Genomic DNA, 16,845 nt, shown 5'->3' with positions numbered 1-16,845 from the left:
AAGCAGGAATGATGTGGGGTGGTTTTACTCATAAGTTTCAAACATTTTTAAAAATATGTAGAACCACTACTTTAAAATGTATGTGACGGGAACCTTAAATTATTTTAAAGATTTGTTTGAAAAATGTCTCATCATTAAATATTAATTAACTAGTTAATTATTCTATCCTGCCATTTGTAAAGCTGTAAACACACAAAACATACTAGGATGGAATTGTACAATGCACACTCCTTCTTTGTCTTTTTTTCCGTTATTTTCATTCATTTTTTATATAAAGGATTTTTCATTCAATCTAAAGGCAATGATGTTAAGAGCTCTATTATCCAATGTATTCTGTATTGTTTTCCCTGGTCACCATGTTTGTTTCCATTCAATTTTTTGCGTGCACATACAAAAGTGTCTATTGGTTTCATTGGTTGTCATGTTTGTTCTTGCATGCATTTAAAGATTTTTGCACGCTCGTACATTAATTCTGTAGACTCACTTGCACTTTTATACAGCAATTGTGTATACTCAATATTCCTTGGCAATCTGTAAAATATACTGACTCAACGGACCTGCGTAGTTTAGTATTTTATTAAATTTATGCAAAACCGTCAATGAAATCCAAATCTAATGTTTTTTAATATAATTTATATATTTAGCTCATAAGCGAAATAAATAATTTATAATATTTTAAAAGCACAAATACTTTATTGATGATCTTCAAAAACCGTTATAATAATCTCGATACATTTGCAATACATTTCCAATGCATTCAATAAATCTATCAATTATTTACCGTTGCTTTTAGTTCAACAAATGTGTATACAAATGTATAAATGTATATGTAAATATTTGAATACACGTAAAATTGGAGAACACCAAATTGCCCCCACTAGTTTAGGTTACATTACAGTAAATACAAAGGAAATTCATTCATCCCTTTAACATTTTATCAAATATTTCTTAATTTACTATATTTCATTGTATCAAATAAAGTTATATTTTTTATATGAATCTATTAAAACAAAATAGAATTAAAGTTTTTTAAATAAACAATAAAGATATTGAAAAAAATCGAAATATGCAGCAGTTATATTCTTATTCACAAAAATCATATTTACTGAAAGTTTAAAAATGTAAGTAAAATAAAATAACGTCAAAAATGGGAATATCTAAAACTGAACAGAAAAATTTAAATATTTAATAAATGCATCATTTTGTAAAAAAATGATTATTTTGGTATAGTTGCTTTTTATATAAATTTTCACAAAAAACATTATTTTAAATTTAATAACAAAATTTTCTTATTAAAATGAGTTTTCATGTGAAAATTCATTCTGTAATAAAGTTAGACTTTATTTTATTTCGAATAATAAAAATAACTAATTATATTCATGTGTTGAAAGTTATTCTCAGTATTTAGAAGTACAGATCCTAAATTACACCGTCTATAAGTACGAGGACAAAAAAGAACTATTAGAGTAGAAAGCTGTTCAACGTCTCAACATTAAAACAGTAAGATTTTACTGCTTGTCGGGTTATTCAGGAGTACATATGCTAAATGGACACAAGAGCTATGAGTCATCAGAGCACATTCATTTAACACATAAAAAACGCACAGAGATAAAATATTGCAACGATACAACAGATATTGGAGCTTGGTCGAGTGCAAGACTGTGCTGTTGGACCTTGTTAAAGAGGGTCAGACTAGTAGTAGACACACCAACACAGACGTCATGGGTAAGTGTTGTGGATTTTACTCCAGGTTTGTTGGCCATAGTGTTCAAGATCATTCAGTCGATTGCGTACAAGTGAAGAGGCTAAGAGAATGAATCTTTGTCGATCGCCAGAATGTATGTCAAAAAAGCATGACTCCTGACCATACATGCAAAAATATTATCAAATTTATCAAATATTTCTTAATTTACTATATTTCATTGTATCAAATAAAGTTATATTTTAATATAAATTTTATTTAAATTAACATGTTTGTTAATTTACTATATTTAATTGCATCAAATAAAGTTATATTTTAATATAAATTTTATTTAAATTAAAATATTTCTTAATTTACTATATTTCATTGTATCAAATAAAGTTATATTTTATATGAATTTTATTTAAATCAAAATATTTATTAATTTACAATATTTGATTGCATCAAATAAACTTATATTTTTAATATAAATTTTATTTAAATTAAAATATTTGTTAATTTACTATATTTCATTGAATCAAATAAAGTTATATTTTATATGAATTTTATTTAAAACAAAATATTTATTAATTTACAATATTTGATTGCATCAAATAAACTTATATTTTTAATATAAATTTTATTTAAATTAAAATATTTCTTAATTTACTATATTTCATTGTATCAAATAAAGTTATATTTTTAATATAAATTTTATTTAAATCAAAATATTTATTAATTTACTATATGTCATTGTATCAAATAAAGTTATATTTTTAATATAAATTTTATTTAAATCAAAATATTTCTTAATTTACTATATTTCATTGCATCAAATAAAGTTATATTTTTAATATAAATTTTATTTAAATCAAAATATTTATTAATTTACTATATGTCATTGTATCAAATAAAGTTATATTTTTAATATAAATTTTATTTAAATCAAAATATTTATTAATTTACTATATGTCATTGTATCAAATAAAGTTATATTTTTAATATAAATTTTATTTAAATCAAAATATTTCTTAATTTACTATATTTCATTGCATCAAATAAAGTTATATTTTTAATATAAATGTTATTTAAATCAAAATATTTCTTAATTTACTATATTTCATTGTATCAAATAAAGTTATATTTTTAATATGAATTTTATTTAAATAAAAATATTTTTAAATTTACTACATTTCATTGTATCAAATAAAGTTATATTTTTAATATAAATTTTATTTAAATCAAAATATTTATTAATTTACTATATTTCATTGCATCAAATAAAGTTATATTTTTAATATGAATTTTATTTAAATCAAAATATTTATTAATTTACTATATTTCATTGCATCAAATAAAGTTATATTTTTAATATAAATTTTATTTAAATCAAAATATTTGCTAATTTACTATATTTCATTGCATCAAATAAAGTTATATTTTTAATATAAATTTTATTTAAATCAAAATATTTGTTAATTTACTATATTTCATTGCATCAAATAAAGTTATATTTTTAATATAAATGTTATTTAAATCAAAATATTTATTAATTTACTATATTTCATTGTATCAAATAAAGTTATATTTTTAATATAAATTTTATTTAAATCAAAATATTTCTTAATTTACTATATTTCATTGTACCAAATAAAGTTATATTTTTAATATAAATTTTATTTAAATCAAAATATTTATTAATTTACTATATTTCATTGCATCAAATAAAGTTATATTTTTAATATAAATTTTATTTAAATCAAAATATTTGTTAATTTACTATATTTCATTGCATCAAATAAAGTTATATTTTTAATATAAATGTTATTTAAATCAAAATATTTATTAATTTACTATATTTCATTGTATCAAATAAAGTTATATTTTTAATATAAATTTTATTTAAATCAAAATATTTCTTAATTTACTATATTTCATTGTACCAAATAAAGTTATATTTTTAATATAAATTTTATTTAAATCAAAATATTTCTTAATTTACTATATTTCATTGCATCAAATAAAGTTATATTTTTAATATAAATTTTATTTAAATCAAAATATTTGCTAATTTACTATATTTCATTGCATCAAATAAAGTTATATTTTTAATATAAATTTTATTTAAATCAAAATATTTATTAATTTACTATATTTCATTGCATCAAATAAAATTATATTTTTAATATAAATTTTATTTAAATCAAAATATTTGTTAATTTACTATATTTCATTGTATCAAATAAAGTTATATTTTTATATGAATTTTATTTAAATCAAAATATTTCTTAATTTACTATATTTCATTGTATCAAATAAAGTTTTATTTTTAATATAAATTTTATTTAAATCAAAATATTTCTTAATTTACTATATTTCATTGCATCAAATAAAGTTTTATTTTTAATATAAATTTTATTTAAATCAAAATATTTGTTAATTTACTATATTTCATTGCATCAAATAAAGTTATATTTTTAATATAAATGTTATTTAAATCAAAATATTTATTAATTTACTATATTTCATTGTATCAAATAAAGTTATATTTTTAATATAAATTTTATTTAAATCAAAATATTTCTTAATTTACTATATTTCATTGTATCAAATAAAGTTATATTTTTAATATAAATTTTATTTAAATCAAAATATTTATTAATTTACTATATTTCATTGCATCAAATAAAGTTATATTTTTAATATAAATTTTATTTAAATCAAAATATTTGTTAATTTACTATATTTCATTGCATCAAATAAAGTTATATTTTTAATATAAATGTTATTTAAATCAAAATATTTATTAATTTACTATATTTCATTGTATCAAATAAAGTTATATTTTTAATATAAATTTTATTTAAATCAAAATATTTCTTAATTTACTATATTTCATTGTACCAAATAAAGTTATATTTTTAATATAAATTTTATTTAAATCAAAATATTTATTAATTTACTATATTTCATTGCATCAAATAAAGTTATATTTTTAATATAAATTTTATTTAAATCAAAATATTTGCTAATTTACTATATTTCATTGCATCAAATAAAGTTATATTTTTAATATAAATTTTATTTAAATCAAAATATTTGTTAATTTACTATATTTCATTGCATCAAATAAAGTTATATTTTTAATATAAATGTTATTTAAATCAAAATATTTATTAATTTACTATATTTCATTGTATCAAATAAAGTTATATTTTTAATATAAATTTTATTTAAATCAAAATATTTCTTAATTTACTATATTTCATTGTATCAAATAAAGTTATATTTTTAATATAAATTTTATTTAAATCAAAATATTTGCTAATTTACTATATTTCATTGCATCAAATAAAGTTATATTTTTAATATAAATTTTATTTAAATCAAAATATTTGTTAATTTACTATATTTCATTGCATCAAATAAAGTTATATTTTTAATATAAATTTTATTTAAATCAAAATATTTGCTAATTTACTATATTTCATTGTACCAAATAAAGTTATATTTTTAATATAAATTTTATTTAAATCAAAATATTTATTAATTTACTATATTTCATTGTACCAAATAAAGTTATATTTTTAATATAAATTTTATTTAAATCAAAATATTTGTTAATTTACTATATTTAATTGCATCAAATAAAGTTATATTTTTAATATAAATTTATTTAAATCAAAATATTTCTTAATTTACTATATTTCATTGTATCAAATAAAGTTATATTTTTAATATAAATTTATTTAAATTAAAATATTTCTTAATTTACTATATTTCATTGTATCAAATAAAGTTATATTTTTAATATAAATTTTATTTAAATCAAAATATTTCTTAATTTAATATATTTAATTGTATCAAATAAACTTATATTTTTAATATAAATTTTATTTAAATCAAAATATTTATTAATTTACTATATTTCATTGTATCAAATAAAGTTATATTTTTAATATAAATTTATTTAAATCAAAATATTGCTTAATTTACTATATTTCATTGTATCAAATAAAGTTTTATTTTTAATATAAATTTTATTTAAATCAAAATATTTATTAATTTACTATATTTCATTGCATCAAATAAAGTTTTATTTTTAATATAAATTTTATTTAAATCAAAATATTTGTTAATTTACTATATTTCATTGCATCAAATAAAGTTATATTTTTAATATAAATTTTATTTAAATCAAAATATTTGTTAATTTACTATATTTAATTGTATCAAATAAAGTTATATTTTTAATATAAATTTTATTTAAATCAAAATATTTCTTAATTTACTATATTTCATTGTATCGAATAAAGTTATATTTTTTAATATCGAAAAGTTTTAATTAAATAAAAATAGAATTATAGATTTTAAAGAAACAATAAAAATATTCAAAATAACGTTTGTGTAACAGTAAAATTCTTTATGACAAAGCCACATTTACTGAAAGTATAAAAAATGTAAGTAAAATCAAATAACATCAGAAAAATGGCAATATCTAAAACTGAACAGAAAAATTTAAATATTTTATAAATGCATCGTCATTTTGTAAAAAAATAAATATTTTGGTATAATTGTTTTTATGTAAATTCTCAAAAAAAAACATGAGACAATATTTTAAATTTAATAACTAAATTTTCTTATTAAAATGAGCTTTCATGCGAAAATATATTCTGTAATAAAGTTAGACTTTATTTTCTTTTGAATAATAAAAATAACTAATTATATTCATGTGTTGAAAGTTATTCCCAGTATTTAGAAGTACAGATCACAAATTTCAAAGTTTATCAGTACGAGGATAAAAAAGAACTATTAGAGTAGAAAGCTTTTCGACGTCTCAACATTGAAGTGATATCTTACTGCTTATCGGGTTATTCAGGAGTACACATGCTAAATGATCACAATTGCTATGAGTTCATCAGAACACATTCATTTAACATATTTATAAAATAGGCTCAACGATGGGACGGAGATTGGAGCTTGGTCGAGTGCAAGACTGTGATTTTGGACTATGTGAAAAAGTATAAGACTAGAAGTACATACAATAACGCAGACGTCATGGATAAGGTTGTGACATTCACTCCAGGTTAGTTGGGCCAGCTGTTACCCCATGAAAGTTTGCCATAGTGTTTAATGTCATCCAGTCGATAGAAGAGAAGAGCATAGGTGAGAGAATTCATCTTTGTCGATCGCTAGATTGTATGTCAAAGAAGCAACTGACCATACATGCTAACTTTAGTGTATGTGGAGAGATATTAAACTTTGATTAGGTTGAGAAGTTTGAAGCCATGTACGACCTTCCAAATGGTTCCACAGTAAACAATCAAATGCAACAATGAAGATGAAGCACTCAACAGTTTTATACTTGTTGCTCACAGTTTTTTTGTTTTGTTTTTGGAGAGTGAAAATATGGTCAGTATATTCTTAGCCTATTCGAAATAGGCATTAGTTTGGCCTTGACTGTGTGTCTCTTTGTCAATGAAACTGGTCTAATAAAATAGTAGCAACGATTTTTGCACTGATATCAATAAGTTATTAATACTATGAATTACAGAAATAGCATTTATCATCTTTATTGTAAAAGGATAGCTTGACAGAGCTTTACAGTATTCAAGCCATGGTTGAAATTTTAATAAAGGGTTGAAACTAATACATCCGCAGATTTAAGATAATAAACATCTTCCCTAACTACGTCACTGTTTGTCAGTTTTTTTATTGTGTCAAGGATTTCTTTAGAAAAAGGTAACACTAGGCTATGCAAATGTGAATGATGTTGAACCAATATTCTATGAGAATGTGAATGATGTGGAAACAATATTCTATGCAACTGTGAATGATGTTGAAACAATATTCTATGCAACTGTGAATGATGTGGAAACAATATTCTATGCAAATGTGAATGATGTGAAAACAATATTCTATGCAAATGTAAATGATGTGGAAACAATATTCTATGCAAATATGAATGATGTGGAAACAATATTCTATGCAAATGTGAATGATGTTGAAACAATATTCTATGCAAATGTGAATGATGTGGAAACAATATTCTATGCAAATGTGAATGATGTGGAAACAATATTCTATGCAAATGTGAATGATGTGAAAACAATATTCTATGCAAATGTAAATGATGTGGAAACAATATTCTATGCAAATGTGAATGATGTGGAAACAATATTCTATGCAAATGTGAATTATGTGGAAACAATATTCTATGAAAATGTGAATGATGTAGAAACAATATTCTATGCAAATGTGAATAATGTGAAAACAATATTCTATGCAAATGTGAATGATGTGAAACAATATTCTATGCAAATGTGAATGATGTGGAAACAATATTCTATGCAAATGTGAATGATGTGGAAACAATATTCTATGCAAATGTGAATGATGTGGAAACAATATTCAATGCAAATGTGAATGATGTGGAAACAATATTCTATGCAAATGTGAATGATGTGAAAACAATATTCTATGCAAATGTGAATGATGTGAAACAATATTCTATGCAAATGTGAATGATGTGGAAACAATATTCTATGCAAATGTGAATGATGTAGAAACAATATTCTATGAAAATGTGAATGATGTGGAAACAATATTCTATGCAAATATAAATGATGTTGAAACAATATTCTATGCAAATGTGAATGATGTGGAAACAATATTCTATGCAAAAGTAAATGATGTTGAAACAATATTCTATGCAAATGTGAATGATGTGGAAACAATATTCTATGCAAATGTGAATTATGTGGAAACAATATTCTATGCAAATGTGAATGATGTGGAAACAATATTCTATGCAAATGTGAATGATGTGGAAACAATATTCTATGCAAATGTGAATGATGTGGAAACAATATTCTATGCAAATGTGAATGATGTGGAAACAATATTCTATGCAAATGTGAATGATGGGAAACAATATTCTATGCAAATGTAAATGATGTGGAAACAATATTCTATGCAAATGTGAATGATGTGGAAACAATATTCTATGCAAATGTGAATTATGTGGAAACAATATTCTATGCAAATGTAAATGATGTGGAAACAATATTCTATGCAAATGTGAATGATGTGGAAACAATATTCTATGCAAATGTGAATTATGTGGAAACAATATTCTATGCAAATGTAAATGATGTGGAAACAATATTCAATGCAAATGTGAATGATGTGGAAACAATATTCTATGCAAATGTGAATGATGTGGAAACAATATTCAATGCAAATGTGAATTATGTGGAAACAATATTCTATGCAAATGTGAATGATGTTGAAACAATATTCTATGCAAATGTGAATGATGCAGAAACAATATTCTATGCAAATGTGAATGATGTGGAAACAATATTCTATGCAAATGTGAATGATGTGGAAACAATATTCAATGCAAATGTGAATGATGTGAAAACAATATTCTATGCAAATCTGAATGATGTGGAAACAATATTCAATGCAAATGTGAATGATGTGGAAACAATATTCTATGCAAATGTGAATGATGTGGAAACAATATTCTATGCAAATCTGAATGATGTGAAAACAATATTCTATGCAAATGTGAATGATGTGAAAACAATATTCTATGCAAATCTGAATGATGTGGAAACAATATTCTATGCAAATGTGAATGATGTGGAAACAATATTCTATGCAAATGTGAATGATGTGGAAACAATATTCTATGCAAATGTGAATGATGTGGAAACAATATTCTATGCAAATGTAAATAATGTGGAAACAATATTCTATGCAAATGTGAATGATGTGGAAACAATATTCTATGCAAATGTAAATGATGTGGAAACAATATTCTATGCAAATATGAATGATGTGGAAACAATATTCTATGCAAATGTAAATGATGTGAAAACAATATTCTATGCAAATGTGAATGATGCAGAAACAATATTCTATGCAAATGTGAATGATGCGGAAACAATATTCTATGCAAATATGAATTATGCGGAAACAATATTCTATGCAAATGAGTTTTTATCTAAAAATAAACAGGTTTGAAAACCAAATTAAATAACGGTAAAAGATAAATAAAACAATATTTGTGTTAAATTGATATTTTTGCTTTTCTTTGCGAATGAAAAGGAAAGGAAAATAGAATGATAACAATGGTTTCTAAGTAAAATAATATTTGCCAGGGATATGTGCTGCATCGTTTTTAATATCAAAATCGTTTTCCAAAGACTTGCAAAGAAAATAAATTTAAACAAAAAAATGCCTGATAAGAAAAAATCTTTTACTTATGTCCGTGCAAAATGAATTGCAAATACCCTAAAATGTATAAACCTCTCCCTTTAGTTAAAAAATGAACCAATATTCTGGAAATCAACCGATTTTAATGAAATTTGCAGTATTTATTAATTATCACAGAATATAATGAACCCATTATTTTTTATTATAAAATTTATGAAAATTTATTATTTTATGTGAACAAAAATGCCTTACCAAATTTTTTAATTTAAAGTACAAGAATCGAATTACTTTATTTTTCCTTTTATAAGAATAAAATAAAAAATAAAAATGTAATAAAATCGCAAAAAAAAAGTATTTCTTGTTATTTTAATGGTGATAGTTTCCGGGAAAATAAAAAATTTAGTACTATAATATTCTTTTGCTTTGTTTTTACAAATGAAAGTATAAACATCAGCAATTTTATTTAATATATAATCTTTAAAATAAAAATAAATTTAAAAAATTGAGATTGTATCCCGGATCATTTAAAAACAATTAATTTTAAAAATGCTATAAATTCTATTGACGATTGATTTTAAGAAATTGGGATGGACAGAACAGCGAAAAAGTCAAATTTTATAATTTAATTATTAAATAATCATTCTATTTAAAATTTGAAGTATAGTTAATCATCAATCAATATTTTTTTTTAGTTTATTTTTAATAAATAATAAATTTAAAATAAATCAAGTATTGTAATTGCTAAAATTGACAAGTTGAACATTTTACAAACGTTTTATTTCAAAATATAAGGAAAAAACATTGGTAAACAAACGTCCTGAATAATTTTTACACCAAGTAAAATATAAAACGTTTTTAGAGAAATATAAAGAAATTCTTTCTTGTGTACATTCAAAAATATTCTAATTAAAGAAATAGTTCCTGTTTTATTAAAACAAAATTAAATCAATTAAATGTAATTATTACACTTCCCATGGTCCGTACTTTGGTGAAAATTAGCGCTAAATTATTGTCGGCATTTTTTTTAATGCAATTTTTAGTGCCAAAAAGGTGTTTCTTATTCAATTATGTTACCACGCCATTTATTAAAATAGAATTTTTGTCGGAATTAACTTACCGACGAGTAGGGGGGGGGAAAGACGTTTGACGTCTTGCAATGAAATGTCGACGTTGCTTACAAGCAGTTTTTCCTTGTAAAAGTAACAAATGAGTAACGATGGTCGAAGTGTACTTTGTCTAAAAGACAACAACTACTACAACAACAGCAGAGCGGCCACCCCTTTTATCTACTCCATCTCTCAGTCAACGAGATTCACGCGTGACTGGAATGTCTATTTAACTTGTAAGGAATAGGCACTCAGGTTCTTTGATTAACGGACCACCGGCCGTGTTGGTCACAGCTACCAGCACTCCTTTCTTCCCCACCGACCTACCCTCGGCAAGTCAACCAATTCAAAATTCTCACATTTTCAATCATAATTCAAGTTTTATATTTTTTAAAAAATTTAATTGTAAGGTGAAAGTGCAGAATAGTTACACAACACCCTCTTATCTCCATGTTAAGAACGGCTTTCTAAATAATAATTTCAGCACGGTATGTTCATAAGTGCCAAAAAGGTGCATTTTCTTTATTTCGGGATATTATGAGTTTAATTTACGAATTATTGTTCAAATAATTTCTTTCCAAAGACTCTTTTGATTTAATTTATTCGGAATTGAAATTAAATTATTCGGAATTGAAATTAAAAAAAAATTTTTTTTCAATATTATTTATTGTTTGTATTTTAGAGATTAACATGTTTATTTTTTAGCAAAAACTATTTTTGAAAAATGTAAACTAAAAAAGAAGCCATCATGCACCTAAAAAATTCAGACGTAAACTATAAAAAATATCATAAGCCGACTTTTAAGAAGCATTTTCTTTGTCCATACCCATCTATAATATTATCAATCTTTGTTTATAAGCAAACATTTCTATATCAAAACCAAATTGAAACATAAGCGTTTGGACGCGGCTCTGTTGTAAAAAAGAACTAAAACAAAAAAAATCAACTTCAAGTAATACTTACTTTCTGTTTGTAAATCTGCCTTCAACAAAGAAATGATTATAAGATTTGTTAATTAAAACGAGACGAGTTTGACGAATGGAGGTTGATATTTTAAATGACGACCGAAATAACAAGTTCGCAGAAAATTAAAATAATTATTTTCATTTATTGTAATTTCAAATCCTGTTTTTTTAATAACAAATTTATTAAATAAGAAAAGAATATTTTTCATTGTTAAAAATGCATTAATATTTTTAGGGGTACTAGTGCACTTATTGATCCGTGCCGAAATAATAACGTTATTATTTAAAAAGCCATTCTTAACATGGGGAGGGGAGGGTGTTTTGTACCTATTCTTTACTTTAACCTTACAATTGAATAATAAAAAAAAAACATATCGTAGAACTATAATTAAACTTGGAAATACGATTTAAAATTAGTGCGAATCAGTAAGTGCATTTAGCACCTTTTTTAAATAACAAATTTATTTTTAAAAAAAACGAATATTTTTTCAGTGTTAAAAATGCATATATATATATATATATATATATATATATATATATATATATATATATATATATATTGCAAATAATAAGAAATCTCATAATTTTTAATGTAACAAAAATACAACCTTTTGTAATATGAGTAAGGGGAAAAAAGAAAAAAAAATGCTATGAGTTTGGATCAGAAGACGATTTATCCGAAAGTCAAATTGAAAAAAAAAAAAATATTTATTGATTTTTTATATATTTTTAGAGAGTGCATTTTTTCTATTACTGGTTCACAAGGAGCTTTCACACAAGTCATCAAAGGTGTCTCCTTGAAAAAAGACATGTGGTCTTCCCTGGAAGCTGAGTGGCAACAAATCTCCCTTAAATTTGAGCCGCAATAAGCCTCCCCAAGGTCCCAGTTCTCTTGGTGCTTGTCCATCAGAGGTCTGGCCTTGGTCTTTCCATCCTCCTTGACCCTTCTCGACTATTTGGCACTACTTTTTTCGGAAAAATCAAGGATGGGATGGGTGAGGAGATACAGATATGCAGCTTCAATGTTCTTGGTTCCATGTAATGCTTCTTTGTGTTTTGCCTCTGCAGCAGTTTGTCTGGCCCACACATGTGGTTCATGTGTATTAGTTTCCGCATTCAAGGATTTTCCTTAATATTTCAGTTGTTTTCAGTATCATTATTTGGTGAATCTTTTCTTCAGAATTCTTCCTCGTACTCCTAATATTATAGTTATTATCTTGATTTTCTTCATCATCCACATCCGTTTCAGCTCCCTGGCTAGCTCTGTGTATTTTCTTTGTTTCTCCTTTTTTTTATATTCAACCTATGGTCAGCTGGGACAGCAAAGTCTACGATTTGATAAGACTCTTTTTTTTGGTTATCATTACGACATCCAGTCTTCTTGCTTGGATGGGTTTATCCGTTTGTATGTCCATGTCCCATACGATTTTGTGATTCTCGTTTTCAAGTACTGTTGCCAGCTTATGATTGTACCATTTGTCTGTATGTTTGAGATGCAGTTGTTTGCATAATTCTAAGTGTACTGCCTTCCTCACTTGGTCATGCCTTTTCTTGTATTCCTATTGGATCAGCTTGCTGCATTCACTTACTATATTGTTTATGATTCCGTCTCCTTGTCCATAGAGTCTGCATTTGCTGTTTTCTTGTGTTTTGTCGATCTTTGCTTTGACGTGGTTTGTTCTTATCGAGATATCTTGTGCTGCAGTTATTAGGGATTCAGTTTCTTGGTTTATGTGTCCTTTTCACATCCATGTCCAAGTGTTTTCATTATTCTCATCTTTTTTTCCCCATTTTTCTTTTCTCGTTTTATCCTTTGTCTCTCTTTTTTTTATACAATGATCACCACTTATCAAGGCCCGGAAGCCACTCAGGGATAAGGGTTATTGCAAGTACATTACCTTAGTGTGGAGATTTGATGAAGTGTTTACTTAAGGGGGCGGTTCATTAGGAATTTGTTAACATTGGACTTGAACACATCCAAGTTGTATTCCGGTGGGAAGCAGGCAGATGGAACAGAGTTCCACAGGCGTGCAGTTCTAAGAAAGAAGCTTTGTTCATGGAATCCGTGTTTTGACTTCGGCACAGATAAAGAGTGGGGGAAACTTTTGACAGTGGATTCAGCTAGACGGGTGTTTTTCGTGAAAGATTGGCGAGGGGGGGACCAGAGATTGGAGTTCAGACGAGCACCTGCCATGGAAATAACGATAAAACAAGGATAGGCTCGCAATGTCTCTTCTGTGGGAGAGAGGTTGCAGGGTAGAGAAAAGGGCATCCCCCACTAAGCCACAAAGTCTATTTTGTACTCTGTCAAGGCAGGATAGGCTGTTTTTAGCAGCTCCTGCCCAGATATAGCAACAGTATTTCATCCTTGGACGTACTTGGCTTTTATATAGATAGAGAATTGCATCAGTAGTGAGATATCCTCTGGAGTGGTAGAAGGATCCCACCATCTTTCCAGTGACCTTGGCAACAGACTTGATGTACGTGTTCCATTTCAGATCAGGAGTAAAGGTCAAACCCAGAAGCTTGTCAAAACACGGGGCCTCACCCAGATGAGAGCCATCCATCACAATTGATGCCAGATGGGGATCAGAGCGTTGATGATGTAAGGATAGGAGTTTGGTTTTGGATGCATTAAAGGTAACCAGCCACATCTTCCCCCACTGAACCACGTGCTCGAGATCAGAGGAGAGAGAATCAGAGAGAACTTTGTCATTTACAGCCTTTGATGTGTTGCCGTAGATGGTCGTGTCATCAGCATAGATGTCAACGAATGATTTAAGTATGTGGTTAGGGAGGTCATTGATGTACATCAGGAAGAGAGGTGGGCCCAGGATTGACCCCTGAGGGACTCCAGCATTTATATTGCAGGCCTCGGATTTTTGTCCATCTACCACTACTCTTATGAGCCTATCGGAGAGAAATGATTTAATGATTGAGAAAAAATTTCCAGTTATACCGTAGCTGGAAATCTTGTGAAGTAGACCCTTATGCCATACCTTGTCGAAGGCCTTTGATATGTCAAGAGCAATTGCCCTAGAAAGGAAACCTTTGTCAAGAGATTCACTAATCCTGTGGGATATAACCGTCAGCACATCTGCGGTAGATCTTGCAGAGCAGAAACCATAGTGTGTGTCACTAAGAAGGTTATTCCTGCTGAGGTGCTTGACTATTTCTCTATTTAATATGGATTCCAGCAACTTACTCATAACACACAGGAGACTTATATGTCTGTACTGAGAGGGAGATGACTTATCACCTGAATTCTTAAATACAGGGCAAACTGATAAGGTCTTCCAGGGAGTCGGAAAGCACTTCTCCTTCAGGCAGCGCTTAAATAGTTTCGTAAGTATGGGAGCAAGTTCTGGTTGAAGCTTTTTTAACACTATAATTGGGATGCCATCAGGGCCAGTTGCTTTACTGGAATCTAGGTTCTTTATTAGCTTGGCGACCTCATGCACGGATATTTGTATGTTACCTAGCTTGTTCTGTGTTATAGGAGGAAATATGGGGAGTTGATGGCCTTCGTCGCATAGGGTAGAATTAGCTGCAAAGTTCTTTGTCTGACGCTGACGAGATGACCTCTGGTCCATTGATAATGGTTGGGATAGAACGCACACTTCTGTTCAGGATCCTATTTGTTATTTGCCAAAACTGGTGGGATCCAAGCCGCTGATCAGCTACCTTGGATTTAACAGACTGGGCATATAGCTCTCTTGCATTTTTTATTATTCTTTTACAGTGGTTGCTGGCAGACCTGAAAGCAGCTATAGTCTCAGTGCATCTATTACGTTGGCAGCTATGGAAAAAGTGATTTCTGTGCGTGATAGCAGCAGCACATTCTGGGGAGAACCATTGCTGGCTGTTAGTTTTTTGTTGGAATTTTTTAGATGGTATGAATTAGTCTATGCCTACAATTAACCATTCTGTCAGATCTGATACTATAGAGGACACTTCCTTTTTAAACATGGAGTGCAGAGGTAAATCAGATATGAATGTACGGAAGCTATTCCAGTCACCCATAGAGTATCGGCATACAGTACGGTGAAGGGGTACGTCTGGGGGCTTCTTACATTTCGTTTTTATCTTAACTGATATGACGGAGTGGTCGGAGGATCCTAGAGGAGAATGAACAGAACATGAACATAGCTCAGGGGAAGTTGAGAGAAAAAGGTCTAAGAGGCTTGCATATTTACCGGGTGTATCAGGCACACGGTTGAGTTCGTGAACAATCTGAGTGAGGTCATAAGCAATGGCAAAATCATGACAAAACATCCCCTCATCATCTGTCTTATTTTAATGGGTCAGCCATTCCACGTTATGGACGTTGAAGTCACCACAGATGTGGATGTTAGCCGAGGGATGTGAAGACAGTATGTGGTCTTTTTCTCAGATATGCTCTTAAAGATAGTAACTCCGCTGTTGTGGGCCTATAGAGGGCAAATATAATATATATATATAAAATCTCTGTTTTCTGCTTCATTGATTTTTTAAGTGTCTGTTACTGCCATAATTATCCTTTCATTATTTTGCATTATGTATGTTTCTAGTTATTTTTTTGTGTCATCCACACAGTCTTCTATACAAACCGGTCATCTCCTGCCGTCTTCCTTTTCACATATTATTATTATTTCACTCAATAGATGTTATCACTAGAGATTGCTCACTGAGAAAGAAAGGTGTTCCCTTGAACCTAGGTGACAACAAGTCTCTTCATATCTCCAGTAATCATCACCTGTTTCCAGTCTTTCTGCATTCTAACTCAAGTAATTTTCCAAGTCTTTTATGCATGTTTGTGTGCGTATGTGTGGGTGTGCATTTGTGTGTCGTATTTCTACACAATCAACTACATTTATTAGTCCTCTTA

General features: G+C 26.8%; 1 protein-coding gene across 2 annotated transcripts in view; it reads right to left on the bottom strand.

Annotated features, from left to right (window-relative positions):
- Window positions 1-16,845, bottom strand: part of LOC145271304 (uncharacterized) — a 285,483-nt gene that overhangs the window by 9,943 nt on the left and 258,695 nt on the right. Inside the window, exon 1 of one of the 2 annotated variants that reach the window (XM_080126851.1) lies at window positions 11,977-12,058. The exons of the other annotated variant lie outside the window; for it this stretch is intronic. The gene's annotated coding sequence lies outside the window, so the exon portion shown is untranslated. Of the gene's footprint in view, window positions 1-11,976; window positions 12,059-16,845 lie in introns of those variants that run through there. 2 annotated transcript variants of the gene reach the window in all.

Source organism: Euprymna scolopes, chromosome 46 (genome assembly GCF_053919585.1).
Source record: "Euprymna scolopes isolate OS-2025 chromosome 46, ASM5391958v1, whole genome shotgun sequence".
Taxonomy (NCBI): Eukaryota; Metazoa; Mollusca; class Cephalopoda; order Sepiida; family Sepiolidae; genus Euprymna; species Euprymna scolopes.
Note: the sequence above shows the minus strand (reverse complement) of the source record. Positions and strands in the feature narration are given on the sequence as shown.